Source organism: Mustela erminea, chromosome 19 (genome assembly GCF_009829155.1).
Source record: "Mustela erminea isolate mMusErm1 chromosome 19, mMusErm1.Pri, whole genome shotgun sequence".
Lineage (NCBI taxonomy): Eukaryota > Metazoa > Chordata > Mammalia > Carnivora > Mustelidae > Mustela > Mustela erminea.
Genome location: NC_045632.1, coordinates 7,244,184 through 7,266,670, shown reverse-complemented (window position 1 = coordinate 7,266,670; position 22,487 = coordinate 7,244,184). Strand labels below are relative to the sequence as shown.

The following is a 22,487-nucleotide window of genomic DNA, read 5'->3' as shown; positions in this document are numbered from 1 at the left end:
TTAACCCACTGAGCCACCCAGGCACCTGTGAACAGATTCCAATTAAAAACATGTATCACAGGGATGCCTGGGTGGCTCAGTTGGTTAAGGGGCTGCCTTCGGCTCAGATCATGATCCCAGTGTCCTGGGATCGAGTCCCACATCAGGCTCCTTGCTTGGCAGGGAGCCTGCTTCTCCCTCTGCCTCTCTGCCTGCCTGTGTTCACGCTCTCTCGCTCTCTCTCTGACAAATAAAGAAATAAAATCTTAAAACAACCATGTATCACAGTAATAGACACTTGAAAAAAATGACAAAAAGGAAGTTGGGGAAAAACTATTATTATTAAGCAATAACCTTTCACCAAATGTTATGACCCAGTCAAAAACACTGTATGCATTTCCTCTGACATTCCGGTGGAGGACAGAGGCTTGCTGGGGCTTCTGCCATTCACCAGCCTACAGCGGGCCTGAGCAGGGACCAGATTCCTCTGGCTAAAGGAGGAAAAAACAGTGAAAGAGAAAGTCAAAGAGCTGCACTGTTGAAATTCACATATCTAAGGACAGAAATAGGCTAAAAAAGAAAGAGAGATAAAGATATTCCACACAAATGGGATCCTAAAGAGAGCAGGGGTGGCTGTATCAGACAAAACAGACTATGAGACAAAAACTGCCACAAGAGACAAAGGACATTATAGCAATAAGAGGGTCAATTCACCAGGAAGATGCAATAATTAGAAACACATAGATGCATAACATTAGAGCCCTCAAATATATGAAGTAAATACTAACAGCAGACTCCAGTACCCAGTTTCAGAAGATCTAGAAGGTAACAGAGGACCTGAACAGCACCGTTACCAAATGCAGGACCCACCAGAGAGACAGAAAACTCCACCCAGCAAGGGCAGAACATGGTCTTCTACAGCACACACAGAACATTCTCCACGACAGACCACATGTCATGCCACAAAACAAACCTTAACAAGTTTAGGAAGACTGAAACCATAAAAAGCATCTTCTCTAACCACAGTGAATCGAAACTAGAAACAAATAGCAAAAAAGGAAATAGAAAAATCCACCAAATGTGGACATTGAAACAATTCATTCTTAAGCAGTGGGTCAAGGAAGAAACCACAAGGAATTTTTAAAGCTTCAGATGAAAATGAAAATGTAACTTACCCAAAAGTGGGGATGTGATGAAAGCAACACTGAGAGGGGTGTCTACATGGTGAATATTTACATTAACAAGTGGAAAGATCTCAAATTAGGAATCTAATTTTACACTTCAAGGAAGCAGAAAAAGAACAATCTGAACCCAATTTAGCAGAGTATAGCAGAGGCAATGAAAGAGGATAAAAAATACAAAAATTGGCAAACCAGGAGTTGAGTTTTTGAAAAGATTAACAAGCTGACAAACCCTTGGCTAGACCAATTTAAAACAACAACAACAACAACAACAGAGGCACCTGGGCAGCACAGTCAGCTAAGCCTCTGATCTTGGTTTCAGCTCAGGTCCCAATCTCAGGGTGGTGAGACTGAGCCCCATGTGGGCTCCATGCTCAGCACGAGGCCTGCTTAAGAATCCCTCCTCTCTCCTTCTACTCCTCCCTCCCCATGCTCTCTTTCTCCCTCTCCCAAATAAATAAATCTAAAAAAACAAAAAAAAAGAAATGAAAGAGGGGACATTACAACTAATGACACAAAGTTTTAGAAAGGACTCTAAGAGGGTGCTAGGAACAATTCCATGCCAACAATGCACAACCTGGAAGAAAAGGATAAATTCGGCGAGACATACAACCTACCAAGACCTAATCATGAAGAAGTGACAAATGTGAACAGAATTGTACCTACAGAAGACATGCAGATAGGAATCAAAAATCTCCAACATAGAAGAGCCCAGGACCAGATGGCTTCACCAAAGAATTCTACCAAACATTTCCAGGAAAATTAACACATATCCTGCCAAAAATCATCCAAAGGGTTGACAATCGAACACTTGCAAACTCATTTCTATAAAATCTGCATGATTCTGATTGTTAGGGTCCGTGATCAAAGGAACAAGACTGATACAAAGCGAAGGTCAAACAAAACTTTATTTCGCGCCAAGCATCAAGAATCAAACTGACCGGTCAGGGCTATCTCTTACGAAAAGGTGAGGACGATGATCCCGACAAGGTCACTCCCAAGAAGGCCGCTCCGGACGAGGCTGCTGTAGATGAGGCCACTCTGCAGATGAGGCTGCTCCATGATCGGAGCCGCTCCCAAGAAGAGGCCACTCCCAAGATGAGGCCGCTGCTCCATAAGGTTGCTCCCTAGACAAGGCCGCTCCCAAGAAGACGCCATTCTGGACAAGACCGCTTCCCGGATGAGGCCGCTCCCGACGACGAAGAGGCGACGATGACAGTGATGATGACAAGGAGGACAACCCGGATGACACAGACTCTGCTCCCCACGATGCCACTCTGACAAGGTTGCCACCCAGAGGAAGCCACCACTGCGGACAAGGATGCTCGTGGCTCGGGGTGGCAAGGCATTTTGCGGCAAGGCTGCTGGCGGCTAGGGGCTGTTGGCATCTCTGGGCCACAGGCGTCTCGGGACCACTGGCATCCAGGGGCTGCAGGCATCAGGACCGCTGACCGCTGGGCCGCTGGACTGCTGGTGTCTCGGCACCACTGACGTCTAGGGGCTGCAGGCGTGGGGACTGCTGAGCACTGGACTGCTGGACCACTGGTATCTCGGGACCGCTGACCGCTGGGCCGCTGGACCACTGGAGTCTGAGGGCCGCAGGCGTCGAGGGACCACTGACAGCTGGACCGCTGGTGTCTCAGGGCCGCAGATGTTGAGGGACCGCTGACAGCTGGACCGCTGGTGTCTGGGCAGCTTGGGGCTGCTGGAAGCTGCACGCGGCTGAAGGCTGCAGGTGGCTCAGGGCCACCGGAGGCGGGGCCTCAGGCGGCTTGAAGCTGCAGGAGGCTGGAGGCTGCCAGCGGCGGCTCGGGACCCCGGTGGCTGGAGGCTGCAGGCGGCGGCTCGGGGCCACCGGAGGCTGCAGGCGGCAACTCGCGGCCGCCGGCGGGGCTGGAGGCTGCAGATGGCGGCTCGGGGCTGCTGGAGGCAGGACCGCCGGAGGCAGGGCTGCAGGTGGCTGGAAGCTGCAGGAGGCAGCAGGCGCAGGGACCGCTGGCGGTGGGACCGCTCGCGGCGGTTATAGCTCTTACAAGAGCTGTTAAAGCTCCTCCACTCCGCCGACTCTTCTGCTCCCGTGGACTCTTCTGCTCCCATGGCAGCTCTCCTCCTCCTCTGCTAGCCTCGCAGCAACCTTTATGCAGTTGGTTGAGTCCCACCCCTATACAGGTGGCCAATCCGATCTCAATCCACCCTAGTGGATATACACATGCTGCACGGATTGGACATCTCCACCTGGCCTGCCCCACCCCTACATCGGGGTCCACAAGCAAGTTCCTCTGGGAGGGGCAGGCCCTTACACTGATATGAGCCCCAGATAAACACACAGGAATGAAAGAAAACTACAGACCAATATCCCTAATCAACACTTAATCATGTGCTGCGTAAACAATGACTTCTGGAACGTTGAGAAAAAATTTTAAAAAATAAATTAAAAAAAATATTTTTAAGATTTTATTTATTTATTTGACACAGAGAGAGAGAGAGATCACAAATAAGCAGAGAGGCAGGCAGAGAGAGAGGAGGAAGCAGGCTCCCTGCTGAGCAGAGTGCCCGATGCGGGGCTCGATCCCAGGACTCTGAGATCATGACCTGAGCCGAAGGCAGCGGCTTAACCCACTGAGCCACCCAGGCACCACCAAAAATAAATAAAAATTTTTTTAAAAACCCTTAACAAAATACTAGCAAACCAAGTTCAATAGTACATCAAAATGGGTGTCCATCATAACCAAGTGGAATTTATTCCTCCAAGATGAGGATGATTCAACATACAAAAATCAATCAAGGTAATACACTAACAGAATGTACTAACAGAAAGAAGTGGGGGGATGCTGAACATCTCAATTAATGCAGGAAAAGCCTTTTGGACAAAATTCAACATTTCAGGATAAAAACACTCCCAAACCAGGAAGGGTAGTCCACCCTGACATAACCAAAGCCATATACAAAATGTACACCACTGGCATACTCCATGCTGAGAGATGGGAAGCTTTCCCTTGAAGATGAAGAAGGAGGCAAGCATTCACGCTCTCAGCATTACTATTCAACAGAGTCCCAGAAATCCTAGCCACAGAAATTACCAAGGAAAAGAAATAAAAGCCATACAAATTCGAAAAGGTTGATTTCATATTTTAAAACTAATGATGAAGAAAAGGTTCCATTCCATTCCCAATCACTAAAATTTTGAGTTTTTGTTTTTTGTTTTTGTTTTTGTTTTTTAACTTAAGTCATCTCTACACCCAATGTGAGCTCGAACTCACGATCCCGAGATCAGGAGTCACGTGCTCTTCTGACTGAGCCACCCAGGCGCCCCTAATCATTAAAAGTTTGAAGGCAGTGACTCACCTGTTCAGCTTCACATGCAGTATAATAACAGGTAGAACAGATTTCTCTGTATTGGTCTCCTTTTCCAGAAGTTACCAAGTATTTGTGGACATTAATACATGACTTCATGTGCAGTTTCTTTTACCCTAGCTTAAAGAGAGCTGACAGCACATCCAGATGTGGCCCCTGAGTGACCCCAATGGTGCTGCCCTCCCATCTATGCCTGGGGTGAAGCTCATGGGAGTGTGCCCAATGGCATCTCCTCATAGGCCCCAGGCCCCTGGGTCAGGATGAGAAGAAATCTAAGTGGGGACGGGATGAGGGAAGGCCTGAGTGAGTGCGAACGAGCACGGGTCAAGGGTGTGTTAGAGATTAGCAAGCGCGATAGGAAGGAGAAACAGAACATCAACCAAGAATGGGTCTACCTGAGAAAAGGCCATTCCGGACTCTTCTTTCTTTTCTCTTTCTCCTTCTCTGAGTCTCTTCCTCCAGCAACATGAATATTTGAAATCAGCCTTGGAAGTTGAAAATACAACGTTTAGGGGGCGCCTGGGTGGCTCAGTGGGTTAAGCCGCTGCCTTCGGCTCAGGTCATGATCTCAGGGTCCTGGGACCGAGTCCCACATCGGGCTCTCTGCTCAGCAGGGAGCCTGCTTCCTCCTCTCTCTCTGCCTGCCTCTCTGCCTACTTGTGGTCTCTCTCTGTCAAATAAATAAATAAAATAAAAATAAAAAAAATCTTTAAAAGAAAAAGAAAATACAACATTTAACACTTCGAATGATCACATCCCACCCAATGCCACAACCACACACACAGGGGAGCCCTCACCATGTGGGAGAGACAGGCCCTGCTGCCCACCACCGCAGGAGGGGCTCCTGCACAAATACCGACCAGTGAGCTCTGCCTCCCCCTGCTTCCGACGGCATCCCCTTCCTGGCAAAGCCCTCACAGACATGCAGCAGTGGGGGTCTCAGCGGCACTGACCCCCCTTCAAATCGCAGACCAGCTGTGATCGAACCCCATGCGGAGCAGAACCCCACTCACCCTCAGCCCAGATCTCAGCCATCAGACACAAAGGACCCAGAACCTTGGTGCTTTGTGCTGAATACAAATCAGAAACACCTGCGGCACTTTAAGTATTAGCAAGGCTGCTCTCCCTGCACCCCAACTATCTGAAGGGAAATCTATGCTGGGGAGGGGCACAAAAGATGTATCTGCAAGACGCCTGAGTTATCTCATATGAAGCTGCGGGGACTGGGCACCACCCAGAGGAGGCAGGATCAATACACCTCCCGTTTTTTCTTTCCCAGCTTTACCGCAGCATAGTTGGCAAAAATTATGTCTATTTAGGTGTATGACATAATCATCTGAAGTGTGTACACACTGTGAAATACTCATCACAATCAGCTTGTGTCCAACACCTCACAATTACCATTTTGTGTGCTTGTGTGTGGCAAGAACACTTAAGATGCACTCTCTAGGGGCACCTGGGTGGCTCAATGGGTTAAGCCGCTGCCTTCGGCTCAGGTCATGATCTCAGGGTCCTGGGATCGAGTCCCGCATCGGGCTCTCTGCTCAGCAGGGAGCCTGCTTCCCTCTCTCTCTCTCTCTCTGCCTGCCTCTTCATCTACTTGTGATTTCTCTCTGTCAAATAAATAAATAAAATCTTAAAAAAAAAAAGATGCACTCTCTAGGCAAATTTCAAGTCTTTAATACTTTATGATTAACTACAGTCACTGTTCTTTAGATGAGATACCTGAACTTATTCATTTTATGAACGGAAGGTTGTACCTCTGACAAACATCTCCCAGATTTTCCAAGTCTCCCGGCCCCTGGTATCTACCAATCTACTCTATGGTTCCAGGAGTCTGACGTGTTTAGGTTCTATAGATCAGCAAGATCACACAGCATTCGTCTTTCTCTGGCTTATTTTACTCAGCATAATGTTCTCTGGGTTCATCATCCAGGTTGTCGTAAACAGTAGGATTTCCTTCATTTTTATGGCCAAATTTATATATATATATATATATATATATATATATATATATATATATATATAATTTTTTTTAAATCCATTGCTCTGTCTACATTTCGGTTTTTTTCATACCTTGGCTGTTGTGAATAATGGACACATTAATGCACACGGGAGGGCAGATATCGCTTCAAGATACTGATTTCATTTCCTTTGGACATAGATCCAGAAGTGTGACCACTAAATCACATGATAGTTCTGTTTTTAATTTCTGGAGGAACCTCCACGCGCTTTTCCAAAATGGCTACACCCATTTACATTCCTGCCAACGGTGCACTAAGGTTCCCTGCTCTCCACATGATCACCAACACTTGTTCTCTCTTGTCTTTCCCTGACAGCCATCCTAACATATGCCACCTCCCACCTGCTCTCCCCTTGGAGCCCGCTATCACCAGCACCCAGATCTGGAAGGGGAAGGGGCAGAAGGAAACATGCAGGTCAGGCAGCAGAGGTGTGTGTGTGGGTGGGGTGGGGGGTGTTAAGAAGGCTTCCTTCAGGAGGTGGTAACAGATCCAGGACCTCGGGGAAGGAGGGTGTTTGCTGCCCGCATCTGAGGAGCCAGACAGTTCCACACAGAGGGACAGACCCTGGGAGGGCCCTGAGGCAGGAGCCAGCCTGGGCCCAGGAAAGGCGAAGAGGCCTGCAGGGCTGCAGCAGGGCAAAGACGGGACTCGCAGGAGAGGAGGAGCGCAGATGGGGAGGCCGTGGTCTTCTAAGGGAATTTAGAATATTTGTTCTTCCTGTCATTTTAAGTAAACATTTGGCTTCTTATCTTATTAACACACTTGCAAATACAGTAATTTCTTACATATTTTAGGTTCATGTCCAGATGTGTATGTAAGTCCTAGGAAATACAGGATGGCCCTTAATCAAGATGCATGGGACCCTTAGAAAAGGTCACGTTCATTTTTGGACAAATTAAGGTGGAGCTCCTCTCAGATGCCTGGCAGAGATGTACAGACACATCTTAGATCTACATCCTAGCAGAGATGTACAGACACATGGACACGGGACACATAGCTCAGGGCACAAGCTGCGTAGAGGAGGGAAAGGAAATCAGTCTTTCAAGGAAGAGGGAGCAGTCAACTGTGCCACAGGCTGGTGACAAAAGCAGGAGGATGACGGCAGGAACCCGTCACCGGACTGACGAAAGGGCAGTCCCTGAGAGGCTCAGCAGCACAGGGACTGTCAAAGCCTGACCGAATGCAGTCCAAGCGGTGACTAAAAGCAAGGTTTGAAGACAGAGAGTGTTTGGTGTACTGTGCTCTGAAATGGAGCATAAAAAAGGATCCTTAATAAGGGGGAAACAGTTCATCGAGAATGCTTTGTTCTACAGATGGAAGGAGAGTGAACAGAAAGCGTCTGGGGTCTGTGTGTCTCTGTGTCTGCCTGAGATATGGCCACCTGCGCCCACTGACCACACAACTTCCAAAGAGTCAAAACATGATGAGGTGCAGGAAGGATGCCCGAAAGGCCCCCCAGAGGTCACCGGGGGGAACACTGCTGGGGACACCTCCAGATCCACTCCCTCAGGACCAAGGCCCCTGGCTGCAGAGGCCAGCTCTCCCTGTGGACGCCGCTCGGGCCTCGGTTTTACCAACAGCACAAGGTCACGGGTCTCCGCCTAATGCCACTCCCTTCATGCCTCCTCGGGCATCAGCATGAGCTTCCCAATAAACCCAGCAGGCAAATCTCAGCCTTGGCGTCTGCATCCCAGGGAGCCCGAGCTCTGACAGTGGCACCCCAAACGGACCCAGGCAGCCCCACAGTGACCCATAAACCCACTTCCAGGTGCTCCTTCTAGAATCAGGACACCCCTTCACGGCAGCGCCACACACCCCTTGGCCCCACAACCATGCTTGGGACATGTGCACACGCACTTCACCGGGCCATCTGGAGGCCCCACACTTGCTTCTGCGTCACTCCCACAGACCCCGAGTCTCACTTCCATCCCCCACCGCCCGCCTTCCCGCCTCCCGCCCCTGCAGGTGCCACAAGCAAACTGGCTACAGCACAGGGACTGCTGGGCAGGGACAGCACAGCAGTGATGGGCACAAGGGCCAACTGAAGGGCGCTGGGCCCTCACTCTGGATACCAGGAAGCTGGCCGTGCTGGGAACACTCGTGAGCAACTGGGACAACACAGAGTCCAGCTTAAAAACAGTCCAAGACTGGCCAGATGGAGTTCAGTGAGGATGTCAGACAGAAAAGCCCCTAGATCTTTCCTCCTGGCCCCACTCACAGCAGATTACAAGACCTCTAGAACCTCTAGTTCTTCAGGGTGTCTGTTTTATGGCCCCTTGGGCTCCTGACCTTGCCCCCACCTTTCCTGAACGGAAATTAGGATCCATGAGCCTGAGCAGATCACCTGCCGGAAGGCAAAGGCCCTGCCCGAGACGCAGCTGCTCCCTGGTGATGCGCACAGCGAGGACTGCCCGGCGGCTGGCAGAGGGCAACAACACCACAGGGGGACACGTGTGGGGACCCTGAGCTGCAAGGCTTCCTAGGCTTCAGCACATCCTCGTGCTCTTATTTTGAGTAAAAGCATCAGCCATGGGAGGTTTAGATCAATTGGTGTTGAGATTTCCAGAATAATGGGCACCACCCTCATCACCTGCCCTAGCTCCCTGGTCTTCCTGAGGACCACCCGGGAAGCATCTCAACCCAAGCCCGAAGGAAGGGGCAGCATCCAGCTGGGGGGCCTCCACTGCAGGGAAAGAAAGGTTCCAGACAGTCAATGGAGAAGAGCTTTTCTCATCCAGGTGATTGCCATGGACACAAGTCAACCTGCTGGGGACGGGCACTTCAGACGACGGGTGGGCAGGAGAGGCCAGACAGACATCTCTGAGCCGACACCTGAAGGAGGAGAAAGGGCCAGAGCCGAGACATTTTAGAGAGAGACGGTAAGAGTAGGGACCAGGTCCTGTGACAGAGAAGGCTGGTGTCTGGGGACAGAGACAAGGTGAACTTGACTGGGGCAGAGCGAGCTGTGGAACTGTGTAAGCTCCCAGGAGGAGGCTGGAGACCTGACAGGGGCCCTGATGACACAGGGCCGAGGAGCTCATCCTGAGACAACGGGAGGCCAGTGGAGGGCTCAATGCACTATCATTTGCCTACAGAGACCCCCCTGCTGCAGAGAGAGACATGTGCCGATGGTCTAGGATGCGGAGCCTGTGTCTCTGCCTCCATCCTAGTGTTCCTGTGTTTCGGTTTTGGCGGCCTGGCACCCATTTTAAAATTCAAATGACAACTGGGCACTCCATCCACAAAGAATGACTATGCACAGACCCAATTTGACCAATCATTTCAGGAGTCAGTACTACTGACTCAGTTTCTGGTCTAGTGTCCCATCTCCATGTTACAAGGAGGCTCATTGAGGCCCGGAATAGATCATTCTGACGAGGTCTGAGTTGAGTGCTGAGAATCAGGTGCAGTGAATTCCGAAATGGAGTCTGATGGACCAGAAGCAGCTGGTCCTTACCATCCTCCCCCTTGAGGCACCAGGACCTTCTTTCAGATGCCCGAGCAAAAGAGAAGCTTCTTTGAAAGTCTGATCACACTGACATCAAGCATTTAATTCCCCCTTTCCAGAAAATCAGAGTAAAACATTTAAAAACCAGAATTGCAAAAACATAACCACTACATAGCTCAGTGCAGAACACACTGAGAGAGGGTCAGCTATAGAAATAAACTCTGAGCAAATTTTTTTTTTTAATTTTGGTTTTGTTGGAGATTCTTTTGTTTGGAAGAAAGTTTCAAGTCAATCCAGCCATTCTTCTATTTGCAGAGAAGCAAACGAAAGGGAGGTGAGGGGAACATCAACTTAGCAGCTCAAAACCCACTGTTTTAAGAGATCACATAACAGAAGAAGACGGAGCGTTAGGCAGCTGGTTAAACTAGGTTTCAAATACTAAAAGGCCACTGACGACCTTACCAAGTATTCACTGAAACAACCAAAGAATACGGAGTAATTACCAAAAAACTTTTCTAATATAAGATAGAGAAGGGGGCGCCTGGGTAGCTTAGCTGACTCTTGACTTTGGCTCACGTCATGATCTCACGGTCATGGGATAGAGCCCTGGTCAGGCTCTGTGCTCAGTGCTCCCTCTCCCCACCCCCACTTGCTGTAAAATAAATAAATATTTTAAAGAGAGAGAGAGAGAAAGCATGCATGCTCAATCTAAACCAGAAAAAAATTTAAAAGGCAAACACCTTGTAATCTTTCAAAAATCTAAATAATTCTGGTGACAAAGTAAAAAAAAAAATTAAGAATATATCACACTGACTATATGATTAAAATAAAAACTTAAAAAATATATATCATTCTGAGGAAAGAATAACATGACCTGAGTATAGGAGGCCACCAAAGCTTATTTCAGAAGTTAATAATTATTTATAGAAAAGTGGCAAGTGAAAAATAAAACCAGACAAAATAAGAGAGGGAGACAAACCGTAAGACTCTTAATCATAGGAAACAAACTGAGGGTTGCTGGGGGGCGGTGGGAGGATGGCATAACCGGGTCATGGGCATTAAGCAGGGCATGAGGTAATGGGCACTGTGTGTTATATAAGACTGATGAATCACTAAACTCCACCTCTGAAACTATATGCTAATTAACCAAATTTAAAGTAAAATAATAAAAAATAAATTGACAGGAAAAAAAAATAGTGGCAACTGAGATTTATCTCAAGCTACAACAAGAATACTGAATCAAATATGAGAAGTAGGGGGAAAAAAAGCAAACCCATTACCAAAAAAAATCCCACAAAAACACACAGTAAGTGTTAAGAGTCCTTTACAAAGGCAGTGTGTAGGGACAGTCATTGCTTGCCCCACTTCTCCCCTCCCCCACCCAGTCCCAACCCAAGCAAAGGCAAGAGGGTGACCCACAGGTGACTGAGTCAAGTCCCTGTCCCCAGGCTGAAGAGGGTTTGCAAATGGAAATTATCTTCTGATGCAAAGAAATATAAAAGCCACAAGCCTTTTAGCCAGTTTTGAAATTTTCATCATCATCCAGGTAACTTAGACAAAGTAAATGTCCTGGATGGCAAAGCCCCAAAGCAGCACTCCACAATCAAATTATCAACAACCAGTCAACTCAAAATCATCTGGATTGAGGTCCACCCTCTTTTTTCACTACCATGTGTTTTCCTCTCATTCTATCTACCTCTGCATTTACACCCCCCCCCTTTTTTTTTTCTTTTCTGTATTCCCCCTTGGTTTCTGCTCATTCTGTTCCCCTCTCCTGCCCCACTGTCGTCTGGATTCCTTCTCTCACATAGGTTCCTTTTTTGTTGTTGTTTTTAAAGATTTTATTTATTTATTTGAGAGAGAGAGAGATCATGAGCCATGGCCGGGACAGTGTCTAGAGGAAGAAGAAGGCTCCCCTCTGAGCAGGGAGCCCGATGCAGGGCTGGATCCCAGGACCCTGAGATCATGACCTGAGCCAAAGGCAGATGCTTAGAGGACTGAGCCACCCAGGCGCTCCCCTTCTCTCACACCTGTTCCTCAGCACTCTGCAACTTGTTTCCCCTCGAGTTTCTACTTCTCCCCCCAATCTTTCTGATTATCCCCAGTTTCCATGCATTTCTGCCTTTCTTTGCCCATCTAGGCTCCTCTTACGCTCTCTGTTACATTCCTCTCTTCTTTCCGTTATAACCCCTGGGTCCCCACTCTCCAACACCCCCGGGCAGCTACACTTCCATTCTGGTCTGTTTCTTCCCCCCACTTTCCCAGTCACCTGTTTCCTCTGTCTCAGCTACATCCTGTTCACACGGTCAAGGCTGTAACTCTTTTGTCCTCTCCCCCTACGCTCTATCTGAATTGCCTCACCAACGCGGCCTCGAGCTCCTACCCTTGAACCAGGGCCCTTCTCCGTGTCGTCATCCGTCACCTCCCTGGAGATCCCGCTTTCCTCTAACTTCTCTATACTTTGCACCTGCTTCCTCAGCTCTGTCTCTTCTTAAGTCCCTCACCCAACCTCCACATTATCTTTCAGTCGCAGTCGCAGTCTCTTTCTCCCCACCTCCCCCGACCACACACTCCGCAGGTGTGGGGTGGGATGGAATAAGACGCCCGCCTCCTAAAAGAGCGCACTATCGGGGTCGGGGAGAACACCGAGTGTCACGAAGCAGGCCCAGGTCACCCACCGCACTGCGGGGTCAGGGGCAGAGGGGACTAGGGAGGGGGCCTGAGAAGCTGCCCAGAAGACCGCTGCTCCAGAAGCGGGGTGAGTTCTTGAGAATCCCGGGGCCCAGAGAAGGACGCGGCCTCTCTCTCTCCGGAAGGGGGTTGGGGGATAACAGGGACCGCCACCCGGGCCCAGAAAGGGAAGCTGTGAGACGCCAAGGGCCTAAGTCCACCTCGCGGAAGGGGTCTCTACGGGGCGCGGGGATTTTAAGGCGCGTAGCGACCCCCACAGCCCGGCTATGGAGAAGAGGGGACTGCGAGGAGCAGGTTTAAACCAGAAACACGGAAACTCACTCTCCGCTGCGGAACCTTTGCTCCGCGACATCAGCTTCCCGGTCTGAAGCTTCCGGCCCCTAAACTAGTAAACACAACGGAACTGAATTGTCTCAGACATAGTCTTTATTCCACATCAGCAGATGAGACTATATAATTAAAAATAAAAACAAATTTTCTCCTGACCCAGAAATCCTCTCCACAAAGGTGGCTGAAACAAAGGAAAAAAAAAAAATTTATTACTGAATAAGCATTAAACCAGAATCGGACGCGTATTACCGGCACACAGGAGATTGCAAAGACAGAAAACTTACACTTTCATAGAACCCATGACAAACATGTCTTCCTAACGATGCTGAGGGCAAAGCACTAGCGGACACCCTGCAAGCCCCGTCCTTCAGGTGGGCTGGCTATGTGTGACACTCCTCAGGCACTCCTCTCTGCCCTAGAACAAAGGAAAGGGAAAAACAAATGGTTAACTGAGAGAGATCACAGTCCTGCAGGGACAGGAGTCTCCATCAGTTTGCAGCTGTCTTAACGATTTACAGGAAAAACGCAATCTCCAGAAACCTGTAGACTAAATTTCCTGGAGCCCTAACGTCACCACCCCCCGGCCCCCATCCACAGGATAGAAAATCTTACATAATCAGTCACTCCTCACAACCCCAGTGCAGCTCTTTCTACCTGCAGGTCCTGTCCCCGTGCTTTAATAAAACCACCTTTTTGCACCAAAGACGTTCTCAAGGATTTTTTCCTGGCTGTCCGCTCTGAACCCCACTACTTCAAATCACATCACTAATAATAATTAGTCCCCAAGTAAGAGGACTGGACAGCACCGTCTGTTACACAAAGACCTTCCTAACTTTACGTGGTAATTGGGGTGGCCAGTACAAAACGGAAGAGGAAAGGAATCTACACATAGATGAAGATAAGAGTAGGCAGTAGCTGAGAATAAGGCAAAGTTACATCAAATTGGGTACTTGCAACATCCAGCCTTGTCAGCCGGGGAAGCCCCGTGGACACAACCAGGCTGGCGTCCTGACTGAGAGGCCTGGGCGAAGAGTCCTCCCCTCAGCTCAGAATTCCAACAGACCATCCCCCTAAGGGCCATATTTATAGGGCAAAACAACAGGGTTTGAAACTAAACATTTGTTCACCTACATGCAGTTTGGAGAGAGCTGCATTTCCATGTTGTCATGTTTCTGTATTTTCTTTTTTTTTTTTAAGATTTTATTTATTTATTTGTCAGAGAGTGAGCACAGGCAGACAGAGGCAGAGGGAGAAGCAGGCTCCCTGCTGAGCAAGGAACCCAATGTGGGACTTGATCCCAGGACCCTAGGATCGTAACCTGAGCCAAAGGCAGCCCCTTAACCAACTGAGCCACCCAGGTGTCCCTCATGTTTCTGTATTTTCGGAGCCTGGGCTGAGTGTGTCTGCCTCCCCTCCCAGATTTCATGGGGGCTGGGGAAAGACTGGAGCAGGAGAGGGGATTCACGAGCCTCACAAACAACCTTCCTTAGCCCACATGTGTATCTGCAGGTCCAAGGGGTGGCTTATGCAGAACAAATCACAAAAACATCTGTCCACACAAAACAGTCTTTTAAAAGATACATTTCAAAGAGACTGAGAAAGTACTTACATTTGCACATCTTCTAAGGTAAATGTTCTGATTAAAAAAATAAAAGAGGAAGGAAGGGTCATCTTTAACCTTGTTTTCAACAGGAGGAATTAAGCCTCTTTTTTTTTTTTTTTTTTTTTGTTGTTGTTGTTGTTAAGGAGCATTTATTTCCACCAATCATCCCTCCATACTATTTCAGCTATGGACCCACATCTGTTTTTCCTACATTCCAGCCTTCTTACCTCACCTTTCCTTCTCCACAATTTTTTTTAACATATATTTTTATCCCCAGGGGTACAGGTCTGTGAATCACCAGGTTTACACACTTCACAGCACTCACCAAAGCACATACCCTCCCCAATGTCCATAATCCCACCCCCTTCTCCCAAACCCCCTCCCCCCAGCAACCCTCAGTTTGTTTTGTGAGATTAAGAGTCACTTATGGTTTGTCTCCCTCCCAATCCCATCTTGTTTCATTGATTCTTCTCCTACCCACTTAAGCCCCCATGTTGCATCACCACTTCCTCATATCAGGGAGATCATATGATAGTTGTCTGTCTCTACTTGACTTATTTCGCTAAGCATGATACGCTCTAGTTCTATCCCTGTTGTCGCAAATGGCAAGATTTCATTTCTTTTGATGGCTGCATAGTATTCCATTGTGTATATATACCACATCTTCTTGATCCATTCATCTGTTGATGGACATCTAGGTTCTTTCCATAGTTTGGCTATTGTGGACATTGCTGCTATAAACATTCGGGTGCACGTGCCCCTTTGGATCACTACGTTTGTATCTTTAGGGTAAATACCCAATAGTGCAATTGCTGGGTCATAGGGCAGTTCTATTTTCAACATTTTGAGGAACCTCCATGCTGTTTTCCAGAGTGGCTGCACCAGCTTGCATTCCCACCAACAGTGTAGGAGGGTTCCCCTTTCTCCGCATCCTCGCCAGCATCTGTCATTTCCTGACTTGTTGATTTTAGCCATTCTGACTGGTGTGAGGTGATATCTCATTGTGGTTTTGATTTGTATTTCCCTGATGCCGAGTGATATGGAGCACTTTTTCATGTGTCTGTTGGCCATCTGGATGTCTTCTTTGCAGAAATGTCTGTTCATGTCCTCTGCCCATTTCTTGATTGGATTATTTGTTCTTTGGGTGTTGAGTTTGCTAAGTTCTTTATAGATTCTGGACACTAGTCCTTTATCTGATATGTCATTTGCAAATATCTGCTCCCATTCTGTTAGTTGTCTTTTGATTTTGTTAACTGTTTCCTTTGCTGTGCAAAAGCTTTTGATCTTGATGAAATCCCAATAGTTCATTTTTGCCCTTGCTTCCCTTGCCTTTGGCGATGTTCCTAGGAAGATGTTGCTGCGTCTGAGGTCGAAGAGGTTGCTGCCTGTGTTCTCCTCAAGGATTTTGATGGATTCCTTTCTCACATTGAGGTCCTTCATCCATTTTGTGTCTATTTTTGTGTGTGGTGTAAGGAAATGGCCCAATTTCATTTTTCTGCATGTGGCTGTCCAATTTTCCCAGCACCATTTATTGAAGAGGCTGTCTTTTTTCCATTGGACATTCTTTCCTGCTTTGTCGAAGATTAGTTGACTGTAGAGTTGAGGGTCTATTTCTGGGCTCTCTATTCTGTTCCCTTGATCTATGTGTCTGTTTTTGTGCCAGTACCATGCTGTCTTGATGATGACAGCTTTGTAATAGAGCTTGAAGTCCGGAATTGTGATGCCACCAACGTTGGCTTTCTTTTTGCATATCCCTTTGGCTATTCGAGGTCTTTTCTGGTTCCATATAAATTTTAGAATTATTTGTTCCATTTCTTTGAAAAAGATGGATGGTACTTTGATAGGAATTGCATTAAATGTGTAGATTGCTTTAGGTAGCATAGACATTTTCACAATATTTATTCTTCCAATCCAGGAGCATGGTACATTTTTCCATTTCTTTGTGTCTTCCTCAATTTCTTTCATGAGTACTTTATAATTTTCTGAGTATAGATTCTGTGCCTCTTTGGTTAGGTTTATTCCTAGGTATCTTATGGTTTGGGGTGCAATTGTAAATGGGTTGACTCCTTAATTTCTCTTTCTTCTGTCTTGCTGTTGGTGTAGAGAAATACAACTGATTTCTGTGCATTGATTTTATATCCTGACACTTTACTGAATTCCTGTATAAGTTCTAGCAGTTTTGGAGTGGAGTCTTTTGGGTTTTCCACATATAGTATCATATCGTCTGCGAAGAGTGATAATTTGACTTCTTCCTTGCCGATTTGGATGCCTTTAATTTCCTTTTGTTGTCTGATTGCTGAGGCTAGAACCTCTAGTACTATGTTGAATAGCAATGGTGATAATGGACATCCCTGCCGTGTTCCTGACCTTAGCGGAAAAGCTTTCAGTTTTTCTCCATTGAGAATGATATTTGCGGTGGGTTTTTCATAGATGGCTTTGATGATATTGAGGTATGTGCCCTCTATCCCTACACTTTGAAGAGTTTTGATCAGGAAGGGATGCTGTACTTTGTCAAATGCTTTTTCAGCATCTATTGAGAGTATCATATGGTTCTTGTTCTTTCTTTTATTGATGTGTTGTATCACATTGACTGATTTGCGGATGTTGAACCAACCTTGCAGCCCTGGAATAAATCCCACTTGGTCGTGGTGAATAATCCTTTTAATGTACTGTTGAATCCTATTGGCTAGTATTTTGGTGAGAATTTTTGCATCTGTGTTCATCAAGGATATTGGTCTATAGCTCTCTTTTTTGATGGGATCCTTGTCTGGTTTTGGGATCAAGGTGATGCTGGCCTCATAAAATGAGTTTGGAAGTTTTCCTTCCATTGCTATTTTTTGGAACAGTTTCAGGAGAATAGGAATTAGTTCTTCTTTAAATGTTTGGTAGAATTCCCCCGGGAAGCCGTCTGGCCCTGGGCTTTTGTTTGTTTGGAGATTTTTAATGACTGTTTCAATCTCCTTACTGGTTATGGGTCTGTTCAGGCTCTGTATTTCTTCCTGGTTCAGTTGTGGTAGTTTATATGTTTCTAGGAATGCATCCATTTCTTCCAGATTGTCAAATTTATTGGCGTAGAGTTGCTCATAGTATGTTCTTATAATAGTTTGTGTTTCTTTGGTGTTAGTTGTGATCTCTCCTCTTTCATTCATCATTTTATTTATTTGGGTCCTTTCTCTTTTCTTTTTGATAAGTCTGGCCAGGGGTTTATCAATTTTATTAATTCTTTCAAAGAACCAGCTCCTAGTTTCGTTGATTTGTTCTATTGTTTTTTTGGTTTCTATTTCATTGATTTCTGCTCTGATCTTTATGATTTCTCTTCTCCTGCTGGGCTTAGGGTTTCTTTCTTGTTCTTTCTCCAGCTCCTTTAGGTGTAGGGTTAGGTTGTGTACTTGAGACCTTTCTTGTTTCTTGAGAAAGGCTTGTACCGCTATATATTTTCCTCTCAGGACTGCCTTTGTTGTGTCCCACAGATTTTGAACCGTTGTATTTTCATTATCATTTGTTTCCATGATTTTTTTCAATTCTTCTTTAATTTCCCGGTTGACCCATTCATTCTTTAAAGGATGCTGTTTAGTCTCCATGTACTTGGGTTCTTTTCAAACTTCCTTTTGTGGTTGAGTTCTAGCTTTAGAGCATTGTGGCCTAAAAATATGCAGGGAATGATCCCAATCTTTTGATACCGGTTGAGTCCTGATTTAGGACCGAGGATGTGATCTATTCTGGAGAATGTTCCATGTGCACTAGAGAAGAATGTGTATTCTGTTGCTTTGGGATGAAATGTTCTGACTATATCTGTGATGTCCATCTGGTCCAGTGTGTCGTTTAAGGCCTTTATTTCCTTGTTGATCTTTTGCTTGGATGATCTGTCCATTTCAGTGAGGGGAGTGTTAAAGTCCCCTACTATTATTGTATTATTGTTGATGTGTTTCTTTGATTTTGTTATTAATTGGTTTATATAGTTGGCTGCTCCCACGTTGGGGGCATAGATATTTAAAATTGTTAGATCTTCTTGTTGGACAGACCCTTTGAGTATGATATAGTGTCCTTCCTCATCTCTTATTATAGTCTTTGGCTTAAAATCTAATTGATCTTCTACTCCTGCTTTGTGCTGATGTCCATTAGCATGGTAAATTCTTTTCCACCCCCTCACTTTAAATCTGGAGGTGTCTTCGGGCTTAAAATGAGTTTCTTGGAGGCAACATATAGATGGGTTTTGTTTTTTTATCCATTCTGATACCCTGTGTCTTTTGACAGGGGCATTTAGCCCATTAACATTCAGGGTAACTATTGAGAGATATGAATTTAGTGCCATTGTATTGCCTGTAAGGTGACTGTTACTGTATATGGTCTCTGTTCCTTTCTGATATACCACTTGTAGGCTCTCTCTTTGCTTAGAGGACCCCTTTCAATATTTCCTGTAGAGCTGGTTTGGTGTTTGCAAATTCCTTCAGTTTTTGTTTGTCCTGGAAGCTTTTAATCTCTCCTTCTATTTTCAATAATAGCCTAGCCGGATATAATATTCTTGGCTGCATGTTTTTCTCGTTTAGTGCTCTGAAAATATCATGCCAGCTCTTTCTGGCCTGCCAGGTCTCTGTGGATAAGTCAGCTGCCAATTTAATATTTTTACCATTGTATGTTACAGACTTCTTTTCCCGGGCTGCTTTCAGGATTTTTTCTTTGTCACTAAGGCTTGTAAATTTTACTATTAGGTGACAGGGTGTGGGCCTATTCTTATTGATTTTGAGGGACATTCTCTGAACCTCCTGAATTTTGATGCTCGTTCCCTTTGCCATATTGGGGAAATTCTCCCCAATAATTCTCTCCAGTATACCTTCTGCTCCCCTCTCTCTTTCTTCTTCTTCTGGAATCCCAATTATTCTAATGTTGTTTCGTCTTATGGTGTCACTTATCTCTTGAATTCTCCCCTCGTGGTCCAGTAGCTGTTTGTCCCTCTTTTGCTCAGCTTCTTTATTCTCTGTCACTTGATCTTCTATATCGCTAATTCTTTCTTCTGCCTCATTTATCCTAGCAGTGAGAGCCTCCATTTTTGATTGCACCTCATTAATAGCTTTTTTTATTTCAACTTGGTTAGATTTTAGTTCTTTATTTCTCCAGAAAGGGCTTTTATATCTCCGGAGAGGGTTTCTTTAATATCTTCCATGCCTTTTTTGAGCCCGGCTAGAACCTTGAGAATTGTCATTCTGAACTCTAGATCTGACATATTACCAATGTCTGTATTGATTAGGTCCATAGCCTTTGGTACTGCCTCTTGTTCTTTTTTTTTTGTGTTGAATTTTTCCGTCTTGTCATTTTGTCCAGATAAGAGTATATGAAGGAGCAAGTAAAATACTAAAAGGGTGGCAACAACCCCAGGAAAATATGCTTTAACCAAATTAGAAGAGATCTCAAATCGTGAGGGGGGAGAAAGGGGATAGAAAGAGGTTCAAAAAGGCAGAAAGAAAAAGAAAGAAAAAAGAAAAGAATTTAAAAAAAAAGAAAACCAATAAGAAAAATATAAAAAAGAAAAAATATATATATTGGATAAACTAGTTAAAAAACGTTAAAAAAGAAAAAGGTAAAAGTTAAAAAAAATTTACCAGAAAGCGAGAAAAAAAAAATGAAAAAGAAAAAAATTAAATTAACTGCAAGATTAAAAAAAATCACAAGGAAAAAGCCATGAGTTCCGTGCTTTGCTTTCTCCTCCTCTGGAATTCTGCTGCTCTCCTTGGTATTGAAACCGCACTGCTTGGTAGGTGAACTTGGTCTTGGCTGGATTTCTTGTTGATCTTCTGGGGGAGGGGCCTGGTGCAGTGATTCTCAAGTGTCTTTGCCCCAGGCGGAATTGCACCGCCCTTATCAGGGGCCGGGGTGAGTAATCCGCTCGGGTTTGCTTTCAGGAGTTTTTGTTCCCTGAGCGCTTTCCGTAGAGTTCCGGAGGACGGGAATACAAATGGCAGCCTCCTGGTCTCCCGCCTGGAGGAGCCAAAAGCCCAGGGCCCCACTCCTCAGTGCGCCCTCAGAGAACAGCGCCCAGTTACTCCTGTCTGCCTGACCTCCGGCCGCGCTCCGAGCTCACCGAGCCTGCGACTGGTTCAAGGTAACACCGAGCTGTGAGCTTACTGTCGGCTCTGTCTCTGTAGCCGGCTTTCCCATTCCAATACCCGCAAGCTCTGCGACACTCAGACACCCCCATCCTTCTGTGACCGTGTGGGACCTGAGGCCACGCTGACCCCGCGTGGGCTTCGCCCCGGTTTAGCCTCTGGAGCGATGTCCCTCAGCGGAACAGGCTTTTAAAAGTCCTGATTTTGTGCGCCGTTGCTCCACCGCTTGCTGGGAGCCGGCCCCTCCCCCTGGGGTCTATCTTCCCGTCGCTTTGGATTCACTTCTCCGCCGGTCCTACCTTTCAGAAAGTGGTTGTTTTTCTGTTTCCAGAATTGCTGTTCTTCTTCTCTCCGATCTGCCGATGGATTTTCAGGTGTTTGCAATCTTTAGATAAGCTATCTAGCTGATCTCCGGCTAGCTGAAGTAGTCTCAGCCTGCTACTTCTCCGCCATCTTGACTCCTCCCCCCGAATTAAGCCTCTTACTTTTAATTTATATTTGTTCTTACAACACACACAAAGAACATCCATCAAAGATGACCTTAAATTTGGCCCAAAGAAAAATTGTGCTAATATAAGCTGAATATTTATATTATACTATAATATTTATATATTAAGTAGAGATTATATATATATATATATATATATATACCTTAATAGCCAGTTATTTTATCCTGAAGTGGGTTTATTTAGGAATAGCAGAAGAATTGCTATTTGGGACATGCATGCATTTGCAAAACATAGCTGATGGAAACAAAGGCAGAAGAAAAATTATTAAGTTTCCTTACTACCTACAGCCCATTGACTAGTTCTTGAAACAGACAGAGTGTCATTCCTCTAGGGGCTCAACTGCCTCAGTGTGGACACTTTGCCTAGGACAAAAGGCAATCCTAGCCCAACCTTCCCTCACGATTCTGTAAGCCTTCTTTGTTTAACATGTAAAAATTGTTTTGGAGACTTCCTTTATCTCTAAACCTCTCCCTCCCCCCAAGATACGTGTTGCTAATCATCCCCCAATCATATGGCCCACTGATACATTCCTGGAGGGTCTCATGACTCAGGTTTTATGAGATGGTAATAAATGACCTTTTCCCAACAACAGCTAGCCCCCTCAAAGTCCTGGAAACCTTGTTTCCAAAATTCATTAGAGACTTATCCTATCCCTAACCCTCTCCCAATTTGAAAGTATATAATGGGCCACTCCTCATGACCGCAGGGCAACTTCTTTCTGCCCAAGGGTCCTGTCCCCATGCTTTAATAAAATCACCTTTTGCACCAAGGACATCTCAAGAATTCTTTCTTGGCCATCAGCTTCAAAATCTAATGTTTTTTCTACATGAGTAGGCAAGTCCAGAGATAAAAGGAGAGGAATCTAATGCACAGAGAAAAGGAGGAAGTGGAGAGGGTTCCTAACTAAATGCTGATCTATAATCTTTTGAGCTTTTACAAGATGGACAAAAATTATACAATCCTGTAAAACCTCTTCATTCTCTAGAGCACTTTCTTCCCTGTGGAGATTGTTGGTTTGGGGAAGCTGTCCTAAATTGTGCTGAAATAAAACCTTCTTTTAGAGATTCTAAAATGTTTATTCATTTTATGTAAACACAAAATATAGGATATTTTGTAATAAGACAGATAATGTTTATCATCTGTCAAATTATAGTATATAGAAAACTGTGCTTTCAGGAATATTTAAATATTGAAAACCTAAAAGATAGTCACTATTTGTTTTGATAACTAGTTTTTGTACATAAAAAATTAAGAAAATTCTTGTTCA

The 22,487-nt window shown here is 45.7% G+C and overlaps 1 long non-coding RNA gene across 1 annotated transcript; it reads right to left on the bottom strand.

Annotated features, from left to right (window-relative positions):
• Positions 1-3,056: 3,056 nt before the first annotated feature.
• LOC116579171 lies at positions 3,057-20,674 on the bottom strand. Its single transcript, XR_004281154.1, has 3 exons — positions 20,664-20,674; positions 9,638-9,644; positions 3,057-3,229 (listed from the first exon to the last, which is right to left on the bottom strand). It is a non-coding gene; the product is annotated as an uncharacterized LOC116579171 (long non-coding RNA).
• Positions 20,675-22,487: the final 1,813 nt, after the last annotated feature.